General features: G+C 42.2%; 1 long non-coding RNA gene across 1 annotated transcript; it reads left to right on the top strand.

Moving 5' to 3' along the window:
- The first annotated feature begins 6706 nt into the window (after nt 1-6706).
- On the top strand, nt 6707-9066 carry LOC114206932 (uncharacterized). Its single transcript, XR_003608754.2, has 3 exons — nt 6707-6858; nt 7451-7616; nt 8788-9066. It is a non-coding gene; the product is annotated as an uncharacterized LOC114206932 (long non-coding RNA).
- The last annotated feature ends 4421 nt before the right edge of the window (nt 9067-13487 follow it).

The following is a 13487-nucleotide window of genomic DNA, read 5'->3' as shown; positions in this document are numbered from 1 at the left end:
TGCTTTTCCATCTTTATCTAGGTTATTGTTTACATATGTTAAAATTCATCAATTTCAAAGGTATGGTATACCTTGATAATTGTATACAAGGTGTAACCACCACCACGATCAAGTTATACAATGCTTACTTTGCTTTAAAAACTTTCTTCAGGGGCACCTGGGTGGCTCAGTTGGTTAAGCGTCTGCTTTTAGATCAAGTCATGATCCCAGGAGTCTGGGATCAAGCCCCGCGTCAGGCTCCCTGCTCAGCCGGGAGTCTGCTTCTCCCTCTCCCTCTGCCACTCCCCCTGCTTATGTGCTCTCTCTCTCAAATAAATAAATAAATAAATAAATAAATAAAAACTGTTTTCATCCCCCTTTGCCTGAGTTCAGTTTTGAGACACTTCATTGAGTCCTGTGGCTATCTCTAATATTGACTTTCTAGGTCATTTTAAGAAGGTAGGTTACCTCTCTGGTTGTGCTTCTGCTCTTATAAAATGAAGCATGTTGAAACAGACTTGTTCCTAGGGGCTCTCCCAGTACATTCAGAAAACAAGGAGGTGGGGAGCATACAGGCAGGATCTCAACTTTGCCTCTCAGTTCTTGAGAGCCCACGGACGTGGCAGATACTAGTGGGTAGAATCCTGTGGTCCCTTGAGACAGACTAGGTTTCCATTCCCTCTCTTGGTACTGTGTAACCTTTTCTAAGCCCACCTGTTTCTTCATCTACCATATCAGACTCTTTTTTTTTAAGATTTTATTTATTTATTTCAGAGAGAGAGAGACAGCACGAGAGGGGGGAGGATCAGAGGGAGAAGCAGACTCCCTGCTGAACAGGGAGCTGGATGTGGGGCTCGATCCCAGGACCTTGGGATCATGACCTGAGCCCAAGGCAGATGATTAACTGACTGAGCCACCCAGGGGCCCTCAGACTCTTTTTTTTTTAATTGAGATATAACTGACACATAATTTTGTATTAGTTTCAGGTGTACAGCATAAGTTGATATATTTGCATATATTCATATTATTATTTGTATATTTTATGAAATAATCACCATAAGAAGTCTAGTTACAGTTCATCACCACACATAGGTACAGAATTTTTTTGTGTGTGATGAGAACTTTTATGAGTGACTCTCTTAGCAACTTTCAAATATATAGTACAGTACGACTAACCATAGTCACCATGCTATACATTGCATCCCCTGGACTTACTTATAACAGAAAGTTTTTATCTTTTGACCGCCTTCACCCATTTTACCCACCCCTCCCTCTGGCAACCACAACCACCAATCTGTAACCTTTGTCTGTGAGTTCAGGTTTTTCTTGTTTTTTGTTTGTTTTGCCTTGTTCTTTAGATTGCACATATGAGTGAGATCATATAGTATTTGTCTTCCTCTGACATTTCTCTTAGCATAATACCTTCCAGGTCCATCTGTGTTGTCACAAATGGCAGGTTTTCCTTCTTTTTTTTATAGGTGAATAATATTTCATTGTGTATATATACCATCTTTTCTTTATCCATTTATCCATTAATGGACCCTTAGGTTGTTTCAGTATCTTGGCTATTATAAATAATGCTGCAGTGAACATGGGATTAAGTGTTTCTTTCAAGATAGTGATTTTATTTCCTTTAGATAAATGCCCAGAAGTGAGATTGATGGGTCATATAGTAGTCCTATTTTTAATTTTTTGAGGAACTTCCACACTGTTTCCACAGTGGCTCCACCAATTTACATTCCCACCAGCAGTGCACAGATGTTCCCTTTTCTACTCAGCCTTGGTGACACTTGCTGTCTCTTGTCTTTTTGATACCAGCCATTCGGACAGATGTGAGGTGATATCTCATTGTACTTTTGATTTGCATTTCCCTGATGATGAGTGATTAGCACATTTTCAGGTACCTGTTGATCATCTGTATGTCTTCTTTGGAAAAATGTCCATTCGGATCCTCTGCTCAGTTTTTGATCGGACTGGTTTTTTTCTATTGAGTTGTATGAGTTCTTTATATATCTGGGATATTAACCACTTATTAGGTCTATGATTTGCAAATATTTTCTCTCACTCCATATGTTGCCTTTTCATTTTGTTGGTGGTTTCCTATGCTGTACATGAGTTGTGTGCAGGTTAGCTACTCTCCTAGAAACCTCATATCACATTATAATGAAAGTAAGGCTCAGACTAATTTCTCCCACACATGGAGCTATCAGTAAACAAACACTTATTAGCAAACTGAAACAACCAGATCACCTGCCCTGCAACTTTATGAAGTCCCAGTTGTTTATTGTCTTGACATGAGCAGTTCTCAGCCTTTTCTGCCCATTGAAATCACCTCAGGAGATTTAGAAAATACTGATTCCTGGGCCCCACCCCAGAGATTCTGAGGTAAGTGATCTGGGGTGTACCCTGGGCATGAGAGGGTTTTTAATCTCCCCAGATGATTCCAACGTGCAGCCAGAGCTGAGAAAAACTGACCTCTAAAAAATTTTAGATGCTCAGACTATCACCTGACACAAAAGGTTCATTGAAGGCAGGAGTGACTGTATTTCATTGACTCTTCTCTTGGCACCAGGCAGTCAGAACCCTCTTAATTCACAGCTGGACATTGAACAGGTTAGGAAACCTTAAATATCAATAATTTTAATAGATACCATGTCTAATATTCATTATTAACAAATCACTACTTCTCCCAATGAAAACCAATTTCTGACTTTCATTTTGCCAATTAGCAGAGTTTATGGTGTGGGTGTGGCATGAACAATAAGAAGTATGGTAGCTCGGAGGGCCAGCTCTCTAATGAGAATGACAGAGACCACCTGTGGGTGTCAATTCATAGAGTTCAGGACCTAGGGGATAACTTAAACTAGTACATTTTATTTTTTGTTTTTTTCTAAAAGTTGTGTTTATTTATTTTAGAAAAAGAGAGAGGGCATGCACACAAGTAGGGGGAGGGGCAGAGGGAGAGACTCTCAAGCAGACTCCCTGCCTAGCACAGAGCCGGGCATGGGGTGGGGGTGCAGGGGTCCATCTCTCCACCCATGAGATCACAACCTGAGCTGAAATCATGAGTCTGACGCTCAAGCTACTGAGCCACCCAGGTGCCCCTTAACTAGTACATTTGAAAAATCACACTGTGTTCATTGTTCTCAATGCTGGCTGCTTATTGGAATCATCTGGAAGCTTTTAAAAACATCAAAGACTGAGTCCCACCCCATAACTTTTAAATCAGAAGTTCTGGTGGTAGGACCCAGATATTGGTATGTTTTTAAAGTTTCCTCAGGTGACTCTTATGTGCAAGCATTCATTTGTGATGAAGGCCTTTGAAGTAAATTGTTGGCATCATAAAAGGTGGCTAAGCTAATATATTAGACATGACAACAAAGACTAATAAAATCAAGTAGACAATATCATCAATATTTACCTTTTATAGAATTTTTTATTAAAATTTCAGTGCCAGCTCGTAACTACTCACTGTAGGAATGTGTAAGTTTACAAATAGAACAAGAGCAAGATTTGAAGAAACACAACACTGGAAACACAAGTACTGGAAACACACGTTCCTGATTGAACCCCACCCTTTATCAAGCCCTGAATTACTTAATCCAACGATGGGTGTGTTCCAAGGCTAAGATGGTGCCCCAAAGTACCTGAACTCTTACTCTGGAACAAAGGCTGGTAAATATTTTCTGGAAAGGACTGGATAGTAAATACTCTAATCTTTGCGATCTCGGTTACAACGACTCGACATCACCAATGCAGGGCAAAAGCAACCGCAGTTGCTACATACACAGGGGGACTGTGCTGTAATGAAACTGCCTTCACAAAAACAAGAAGTGGGCCAGATTTGTGCTGATGGCCTAGGTGGCTGCCCCCACCCTGGGGCAGTTCTGGAAGCATGGTCACCAGCAGGATCAGCATCTCCTGGGAGCTTGTTAGAAGTGCACATTCCCGGGCCCCCACCCTGGACCTCCGGAATTGCAAACTCTGGGGCTAGGCCCCCACAAGCCCTCCAGGTGATGCTGATGTGCACTAAAATCTGAGTACTGGTACTCTGGAATAATCCTTCCATGTGCACAGGGACATCCTGTGTAGCTGTTTAAAGTCTACCTCTGGGTATTCTTATTCAGTAGGTCTACCAGAGGACCTAGGTCTCTCTGAAGAATTTCAAATGAGTGGCTCCTGGGTGGCTCAGTCGGTTAAGCATCCACCTTCAGCTCAGGTCATGATCCCGGGGTCCTGGAATCGAGCCCCACATCAGGCTCCCTACTCTGCGGGGAACCTGCTTCTCCCTCTCCCCTGCTTGTGCTCTCTCTCTAATAAATAAATAAAATCTTAAAAAAAATTTCAACAGAATTCTTAGATAAAGGGACTCATAACAGCTCTGCAGAAGCATGTACTGTGGATTGTCTGCCCTCAACAACACCCTATGGCAGGAAGCTGTATAATCAGGCCCACTTTACTCATGAGAACACAGGCTGCGAGGAATTTTGCAAATTTTCCAAAGTCACACAGTTAGTAAGGGCAGATCCAGCGTTCTGACCTCACTCATTCTGACTCCGGAGCCCTGGCCACAACCACGACCATTCCACCTGCCCCCTCCAACTCTAGGAGCAAAGCCCTCCGGAATTTGCAACTAGTGATCGACTACTTAAGAAAGTACTTTTGTTTGGCTCATCTCACTTTGATTTAGGGAAAAGAAATTACTTAATTTGATTCGAGGAAGAACATTCAGCTGTGCTATGGGCATTTAGCTAAAACCTGAATCTATTTTCATTTCCCAGGTTCCTGGAGTCCTAACCAGAGAACTCCTTTTCTACTCTGGGCTGCAACTTGGCTACAGGAATGGAAATTTCCAGAGGAGAGCTCTTTACAATCTATAGAGTACTTTCACTCACATGTTATGTGTGACAAATGAACCCACGCCCCAAATGTTCTGAGCAATATTAATTTCTTTATTTTGTCCATAATTAACCTCTTTATTCTCATGAGGGCTTCAAGCTGAGAAGCAGGGTGGGGGAATCTGCATGTTCATCTCACTTTGATCTCAGTGGTTTTCAAGCCAATACCTATTAAAATCACCAGGAAGCCTGTTGAAAGCGTGGCCTCCTGGGTCCCCACTCAGATTAACTGAGACTGCAGCTGTTCTCCCTGCACCCCTGCCCCACGGCCCAAGCAGAGCCTGAAATAAGGCCGCGTGAAGGAAAGCAAGGGGACGTGATACACGACCTTCTTCTGCCTCTGGGGTCTGTGCACCCCTATTCGATCCTCACCTCTGCCCCACTTGCTCTTTTTCTCACTCTCCTTCTTTCTACAATCCCCTCAAGCTAAAGGGGGGTGAGATTTTCTTTAATTCGTCCTAACATATCCCCATTGTCCCATAGACCTCCAAGCCTGCCATAAGCAGAAGAGCTGTTTTCTAAACTGTAAGAGAATTTATGTGACTCCAAATTTTCATAGTTGATTATTCTATCATCTATCTATCTATCTAGATATCTTTCTGACAGACCAAGTGAGAGAGCACAAGCAGGGGGAGTGGCAGAGGGAGAAGGAGAAGCCGACTCCTCGCTGAGCAGCGAGCCCGTCGTGGGGCTCGATCCCAGGACCCTGAGATCACCACCCGAGTCAAAGACAGACGCTTAACCACCTGAGCCCCCCAGGTGCCCCTTTACTTGATTTTTTTATGCTACTGTGAAGGGCCAGAAAGGAGTGAGGTTGGAGCGGATAAAGGAAAGTAGAAGTACTCTCTTTCATAGCTATTGTCTTGCTGCGTAATCTGTTTTGAGTGTCAGAATCCGAATATAAATTCTTTTGTTCTCTTTGCAAACCTTCTGAAACGAATTATACTCTCCCTCCTCATCTTCACCCCCACGCCACCCTTACCCCCACCCCATCCCTCTTCACTACTACCTTGTGTATGCGCGTGCACGCGCATACACACACACACACACACACACACACACACATGCTTGGGTCAGGCCAGGGAAGTAGGGAGCATTAACATACTCAGGCAAAGGAGAAAAGCACATTAATGTTTCTCCAAAATATTAGCCCCATCACGTTCAGTGTGTGTTCCAGTCATTCTCTCGCCATTTTCTAGCCATACACCATGACCAAGTCACTCACATTTTGGTGCTTTAGTTTATCAATCAAGCAATGGGATTTACTAAGGGGTCTTTAAGATCTTTAACAACCCCATCGTTTATGATTCATCATCATCACGATCATACAAAGATGACAGAGGTTCATTTCTTCCTCTGAAGGTAGTGTGTCCAAGATCTTTTGTGACAAGTCTTCAACCCCGACACAACATCATTAGTTTGTGATGTAGTGTTCCATGATTCATTGTGTTAGGAGCACTAACATACTGCATGGAGCACTGGGTGTTATGCACAAACAATGAATCATGGAACACTACATCACAAACTAATGATGTAATGTATGGTGATTAACATAACAATACAAGGGAGGGATAAATAAAAAAATTAAAAAAAAATTCAGACTAATTGAGGGATAAATAAAAAAATTTAAAGAAAAAAATTCAGACTAATTGAGTAAGAAAAAAGCAATTTATTAAAAGGATTTTGGGTAGTTAGAATTGTGATGGAGACTTGGAGCTTTCAAATTCAGGAACTTCAAAATCTATCCACACATTCTGGTGGCAATGTAACCACTGCCACTACAGGTGCTCCTACACTAGAAGTCAGGTTCTACTCTAGAACCAGTGACGCTGCTCTTTCTGGAAACCACACAGAAACGTTCAGCCTCTGCTTCTGCCTCATGAAACTTCATTGAGTTACCATTAGATTCTGATTCAAGTGTGGGCTTATGCATCTGTTTGGTGGAGCCTTACTCATATTGCACCCTAACCTCAAGGATGAGGTGAGTATCTGACATTTTTAGCTTCTGTGCTAAGTGGGCTGTTCATCAAGTGGGGAACTGCTAAAATATAGAAGAGTTTGCATGCTGGCCAGCCAAAGTGAAAGATGAGGTGAGTATCTGACATTTTTAGCTTCTGTGGTGAGAAGTGGGCTGTTCATCAAGTGGAGAACTCCTAATATATAGAAGAGGTTGCATGCTGGCCAGCGAAAGTGAAAGATAAATGCCCATTTCTAACAATCGGGGAAGTGGTCAGCTCACATATCAGTATGTTTAGACAGGGCAGGCTTCCTTTGTGCTTGCCTCTGGCACATGTGTATGGCATATATGTCTCTGCCCTTGGTTCCTGGAATGGAGCTCCTAAAACTCTTTTAATTATCTAAATGGTAAAAGCACCAGGAGTACTTTTTGTTCCATTGAGATAATTCCAGGTAGACTCCTGGACAGTTCCTGAATCGGGGCTGGCCTCCAAACGACCAAACCATGATTAGAAGCTTAGGATTTTCAGCCCCACCCCCATCCTCTAGAGAGGAGGGCTGGAAATGGAATTAATATTTGATCATGTCTATGTTCTATTTTGATCCCAATAAAACAGGGTTCAGTGAATCTCCAGGCTGGTAAACACATTCACACTGATGTACCTCAACTCTACAGGGACAGAAGCTCCTAAGCTTGGGACCCTCCCGGACTTTGCCCTATGTGTATCTTCATCTAGCTGTTCATCTGTATCCTTTATCACATCCCTTAATAAACTGGTAAATGTAAGTAATTGTTTCTCAGAGTTCTGTGAGCTGCTCTAGCAAATTAATCAAAGCTGAGGCGGTCTTAGGAACCTCTGATCAACAGAAGTTGTGGGTAACCTGGGAACCTACTACTTGTGATGGGCATCTAAAGTGGGGTGGGAGCAATCTTAAACTGTGGGATCTGATGCTATCCCTGGGTAGGTAGTGTCAGAGTTGACTTGAATTTCAGGGCACTCAGCTGACATCATGGAGAACTGGTTGGGATGGTTCCCCCCACATTTGGTGAAGAAGGGTCAGAAGTGAAGTGTTGTGAGTGTTCTGTGTAAAAGAAAGGAAGACACCCACTAGGGAAGAACTGGGTTTTTCCCCATAAAGAAGGGAGAATCATGGGTTTTTCAAATTTGGTAATGTCCTCTGACTTTCTCTTGTAATTGCTTCTTTGAGAATCATTTAGAGGATGTAGTGAATTTCTAAATATTTATGGAATTTTCTAGACATGTCTTTGATATTGGCTTTCTAATTTCATTCTATCATGGGCAGAGAATGTACTCTATATGACTTTAATCCTTTTGAATCAACATATAACCTGTCTTGGAAATTCCATGTGCTCTTGCAAAGAATTCAGTAATTGGTGTGGTGTTCTATAATATCAACTGGAGCAAGTTGGTTGTTGGTGTAGCTCAAAGTTTCTATAACTACTTCAACTAATTACTGAGAGAAGCACGTTAAAATCTCAGTTATAATTGTGGATTTGCCTCTTTTTTCATTTGATTTCTGTTACTTTTTTTTCTTGTATTCTGAATCTCTTTTATTAGATGTTATGTATTCTTTATGAATTATTGAATTAAAATTATACTATTTCATACATAAGAATTTGTAGCAGTACACTATTTTTACTTTTTCCTGTTTTTTTTGTGCTATTGTTGACATATGTTTTCTAGCTACTTGTTATATACCCCATAATACATTATTATTATTATTTGGCTTTAACAAGCCTATTGTCTTTATAAAAATCTAAGGGAAAAAAGGGAAAATATTGTTTACATTTACCCACATACTTACTATTTCTGGCCCTCTATATTATTTCTTATGGGTCTGAATTCCATCAGGTCCCTTTCCTTTACAGCCTGTAGAATTTCCTTTAGTAATTCTTTTTTTTTTTTTTTTTTTTAACTTTCTTATTTGACAGAGAGAGACAGTGAGAGAGGGAACACAAGCAGGAGGAGTGGAAGAGGGAGAAGCAAGCGTCCCATGAGCAGGGAGTCTGATGTGGGGCTCGATTCCAGGACCCCAGGATCATGACCTGAGCCGAAGGCAGATGGTTAACGACTGAGCCACCCAGGCACTCCTCCTTTAATAATTCTTATAGTGGGATTCTGCTGGTAATGAGTTCTCTAGACTTTAGTTTTTCTGTAAGTTTCTTAATTTTGCATTCATCTTTGAAGGATAGCCTTGCAGTATATGGATTCTAAATTGGACATTGTCTTTCCTTCTATCACTTGAACTACATCTTTTCATTATTCTGAGACCTCTATTATTTCTGGTAAGAAGTTGGCAGTCATTCTTATCATCATTCCTCTATATAATATCTTTATCTCTTTAAAAATTGTCTCTTCCATTTTCAGAAGTTTTATTACGATGTGCCTTGGTATAGTTTTCTTTGCATCCAACCTTTTTGGAGTTTTTTGAGTTTCTTAGATCTCTGGAATGTTGTTTTAAAGCAAAGTAAAATTTCAACCAATCTATCTTCATTTTTTAAAGGATTTTATTTAGTTAATTAATTAATTAATTTATTTATTTATCTATTTTGGGGGGAGAGAGAGAGAGCGTGCGAGTGAGCACACACACCCTAGCAGGGGGTAGGAGAGAGGGGCAGAGGGAGAGGGAAAAAGAGAGAGAGAATTTCAAGTAGATTCCCAGCTGAGTGCAGGGCCCGAAATGGGGCTCAATCTCATGACCCTGAGATCATGACCTGAGCCAAAACCAAAGAGTCAGACATTCAACTGACTGAGCCACCCAGGCGACCCCAATCTATCTTTAAATATATTTTCTCCTCCATTGTGTCTCTTCTTATTCTGGGACTTTAAATATAACTATTTTAAATCATTTTATACTGTCCCACAACCCTTGAGGCTCTGTTCTCCCCTCTTCCTTCTTCAGTTTTCCTTCCTTCTGTGGTTGGTTCAGTTTGCATAATTTTTTTATTGATTTGTCATGAACTTTGTCATCAAACTTTATCAAGTTTCTTCTGCCATATTTTTCTATATTTCCCATTTGATAACTTTGATTTCAACTTTTTTTTTAACATTTATTTATTTATTTGACACAGAGAGAGCACAAGCAGGTGGAGTGGCAAGCAAAGAGAGAGGGAGAAGCAGGCTCCCTGCTGAGCAGAGAGCCCAACGTGGAGCTCAATCCCAGGACCCTGGGAACATGACCTGAGCCAAAGGCAGCCACTTAACCGACTGAGCCACCCAGGCACCCCTGATTTCAACATTTTTATTTAACTTCTAGGATTTACATCTGGTTCTTTTTCAGAATTTCATGTCTCTCTTGAAATTTCCTACCCCTTCACCTATTGTATCAATGTTTTCTATTGATTTTTTAAAATATATTTTTAATAGTTTTAAAGTTCTTGTCTACTAACTCGAACATCTGGGTGATCCAGGGCTCTTTATCAACTTTCTTTTTTAATTTAATATGACCACATGTTCCTGTTTCTTCACACTTCTAGTAATTTTTGATTATGTACCAGACATTGTCGATACGTTGTAAAAACTGTGGATTCTCTAATCTTCCTCTAAGATGTGTTGAGGTTTTTTTGTAGCAGACAGTTAAATTACAGATGGAATACCTGTCTGTAATTTAACTGTCTTATGGCAGTCTACTTTATGTTTTCTGTTAGTTTTAGGGTATAGCTGTTAGTCCTGGATTTTGGTTCTTATTCTCAAGACCTGGCCCTTGGGATTTCAGTGGAAAGACGAAGGTATTTACTAAACCTTCCAATTTAGCAGGATTTGAACTCCAAACTCAGGTTTTATAACACTACATAATTGCTAAAATCCTTGCCCATCTCTTTCAGGTTTCCAGAGTTGCTTTCTAGCTGGGCTTTCTGGAGTCTTGGCACATAGATGCATTGTTTAGGAATCAGCCAAGCATGTGAGGGAAGTTTGTATTCAGATTTTGGGACTCACTTCTCTGTGGCCCCCTCCTTTCTGGAATTTTCTCTTCAATAACCCTAAAAACTATGCTCTGACTCCTCAACCCAGTGAGACTGCTGTTTTCTGCCTGAGCTCTGCTACTTTACATTGTGCAGATGAAGAAGTTCTCTCAAGGGAAGTGCCAGTTATGTGTGATATCTTACCCAGCGTGCTTCCCTTTTTTCAAGACTGTGTCCCTTTCAGTTCTTGCCTGCTTTTGGTTGCTTTCCAGTGCCTTGAAACAACTGTTATTTTTTCTTATATTTTGTTTAAAACTTATGACTGTTACCAGCAGAAAAGTAGACCAATACGAGCTACTCTGCTATTGTTAGAAGTCCAATACTGACTTACTCTTAAGAATGAGGAAGAATTTTTCCAGATATCTCCTGCAAGTTCTCCTAATGATGGTTCATTGGCTTGAATTGGGTCCTCTACTTTTTCCTAAAGCTTTTGAGACTGCTCTTGAGCAATGAGCGTTAATTAACAATGCAAAATTATACCTGCAGCCATGAGTGGAGTAGGCTTCCTTAGAGGCAAGGAACTGCATGGAGCATGGAGGATAAATATAGATACGTGAACAAAACCAGAATTTGCTTAGGAAGAAAAAGAGGATATTTCATAGAGAGGAGAGAGAATAGAAGAAGGGAGGGCCAAACCACTGGTTCTCAACCCAAGCTGCACATCAAAACCACCCTTTTAAAACACTAATTAAAATCCAGTATCTTCTGGATGCATTGTGGCAGAGGTTTGGTCTCCAAGGCTCTTGGTGGCCCTGCCCGCTTGGCTTTAGGTGGTCCTATCCCTGCAGAGGCTCAGTGCCCGTGTTGTGTGCCTGAAGCCCATTGCAGTACTGGCGGCTCAGCCTGTTTGGGGCTGCAGGGATGGTCCCACCCCAGTGACTGTACTGGGCATTGCCCTAACAGGGGGCTCCCTGCAGTAGCCCCCCACGTGGGGAGAGCCCTCTTGAGCCCCTTTTATAAGAACACTAATCCCATTCATGAGGGCTCTGCCTTCATGACCTAATCACCTCCCAGAGGCCCCACCTCCTAACACTATCACATTGAATATTAGGCTTCAACATACGAATTTGGGAGAGACAAAGGCATTCAGACCATAGCACCATGGAACTTGTTTAAAGTAAAAACTCCTGGACTCAATCCTAGTCATTTAGATTCAGTAGGTCCAGAATGAAGCCTAGGAATCTGCTTTTTACACAACTCTACCAAGTGGCTCTGAGGTAGAATCTCTTTAAATAAGAGGAGCTTTTTTCAACCATTCATGAAATTTGCTCTGCACACATTTGCACCCAAGGAGCCTGCATTATTGAAGGGGTACAGAGGTCCACATGCAACACTAGGAGGATGCACAGGAATGTCCACATGGGAAAATGGATGGGTGCAAAGTAACAACCACGGGAGACAAAGGGAAAGCACTGATCCATTAGACACTAAGAGGCACATGAAAGTGTTCATAGGGGATATTAAATGGATATCCATGTGGGTAGAGGAGGGGCACACAGGTCTACAGGACCTGGAAAGGCCGCACAGAAATGTCCCCATGAGACACTGACAGGCAACATGTATCCACAAGGGACTCTGAAGGGGCACATGGGTTCTTGTGCAACACTGAGGGAAAAGGCTTGGCAGCCAAGGTTTGAGTGTCAGTTCCGCAGGGAGCCCTTTCTAACTGTGCTGGCAGGCGAGCACTTCCGTCTCTTGGGTGAAGAGTGAGGTTAAGATGAGCTCAGGAAGGAGGGGGGCTAAGGAACAGGAAGTGCTATGACTTCCGGAGGACAGTTTCCAGAAGTGGCACCTTGGTACTGATTTTAAAGAAAAATGAAGTTCGTCGAACAGTAATATATCATTAAAAATATACAAGCAGAAGCCTTCGGAGGAGGGCGCTCTGTGCTTGACCTTCCCCACCCCAGCAGTGGGCTAGAACACATGCTGTCACTCCTGTCAGAAGGCTACTGGCCATGCCCCATCCCCATGGGGCCACAGCCCTTGTGCTGCCTGTGAGAGCTGGTCTTCTGTGGTAGAGCAGAAGAGCCCTAGACTTGGGGAGCAGGAAAAGGTCAAGTGGCCCTGTGAGACTGTTTGAGTGTTTGGTCACGCACCTCGGAAGGAGATCTTATGAGCTTGTGCTCTTGGGCAGGCCAATTAACTTCTCTGATCAGAATTTCTCTTCTGTAAAGTTGGGATTCTAAGAGCTGCATGGCAGTCAGAGTAGGCAGAGGATGGAAGTGAGATCAGAGCCCTTTCCGCCCCCTCCTCCAGACCTTCTGCCATTAGCCCTGCAGCCCAGAAAACTGCTCGGCTCAGTGGGTTTAACCCGGAGCCGATGATAAACAAGGACCAGGAAGTTTGCTTGGATGGGAGGAGGGAGAGAACAATTCAAGTGTAACCTCCTAGGGAAATACTTTTCTATTATTCTTCCTACACCTGTAGAATATATACTGCCCTGCTTTCCACCCCTTTTGTACCTTGCCCCTTTGTTTTCAAGGAACCTGTGATTTTTTTATTGCATTTAAATTTTATTATACGTTGGGCTCCCCCACAGGGCTGGCCCTGAATAGGCAGAGGCCCATACTATAAGTCCTTGATTTGCAGTGCTGTGAGTTCCTGGCACATCATAAGGGAGCAGTAAGTGTTTGGGAAGGAAGGGATGGAGAGAATGAGAGAGAGAGAGA

This window comes from Eumetopias jubatus, unplaced genomic scaffold, assembly GCF_037043125.1.
Source record: "Eumetopias jubatus isolate StellerSeaLion01/CBP00866 unplaced genomic scaffold, mEumJub1_p1.0 scaffold_1, whole genome shotgun sequence".
In the NCBI taxonomy this organism is placed as follows: Eukaryota; Metazoa; Chordata; class Mammalia; order Carnivora; family Otariidae; genus Eumetopias; species Eumetopias jubatus.
Note: the sequence above shows the minus strand (reverse complement) of the source record. Positions and strands in the feature narration are given on the sequence as shown.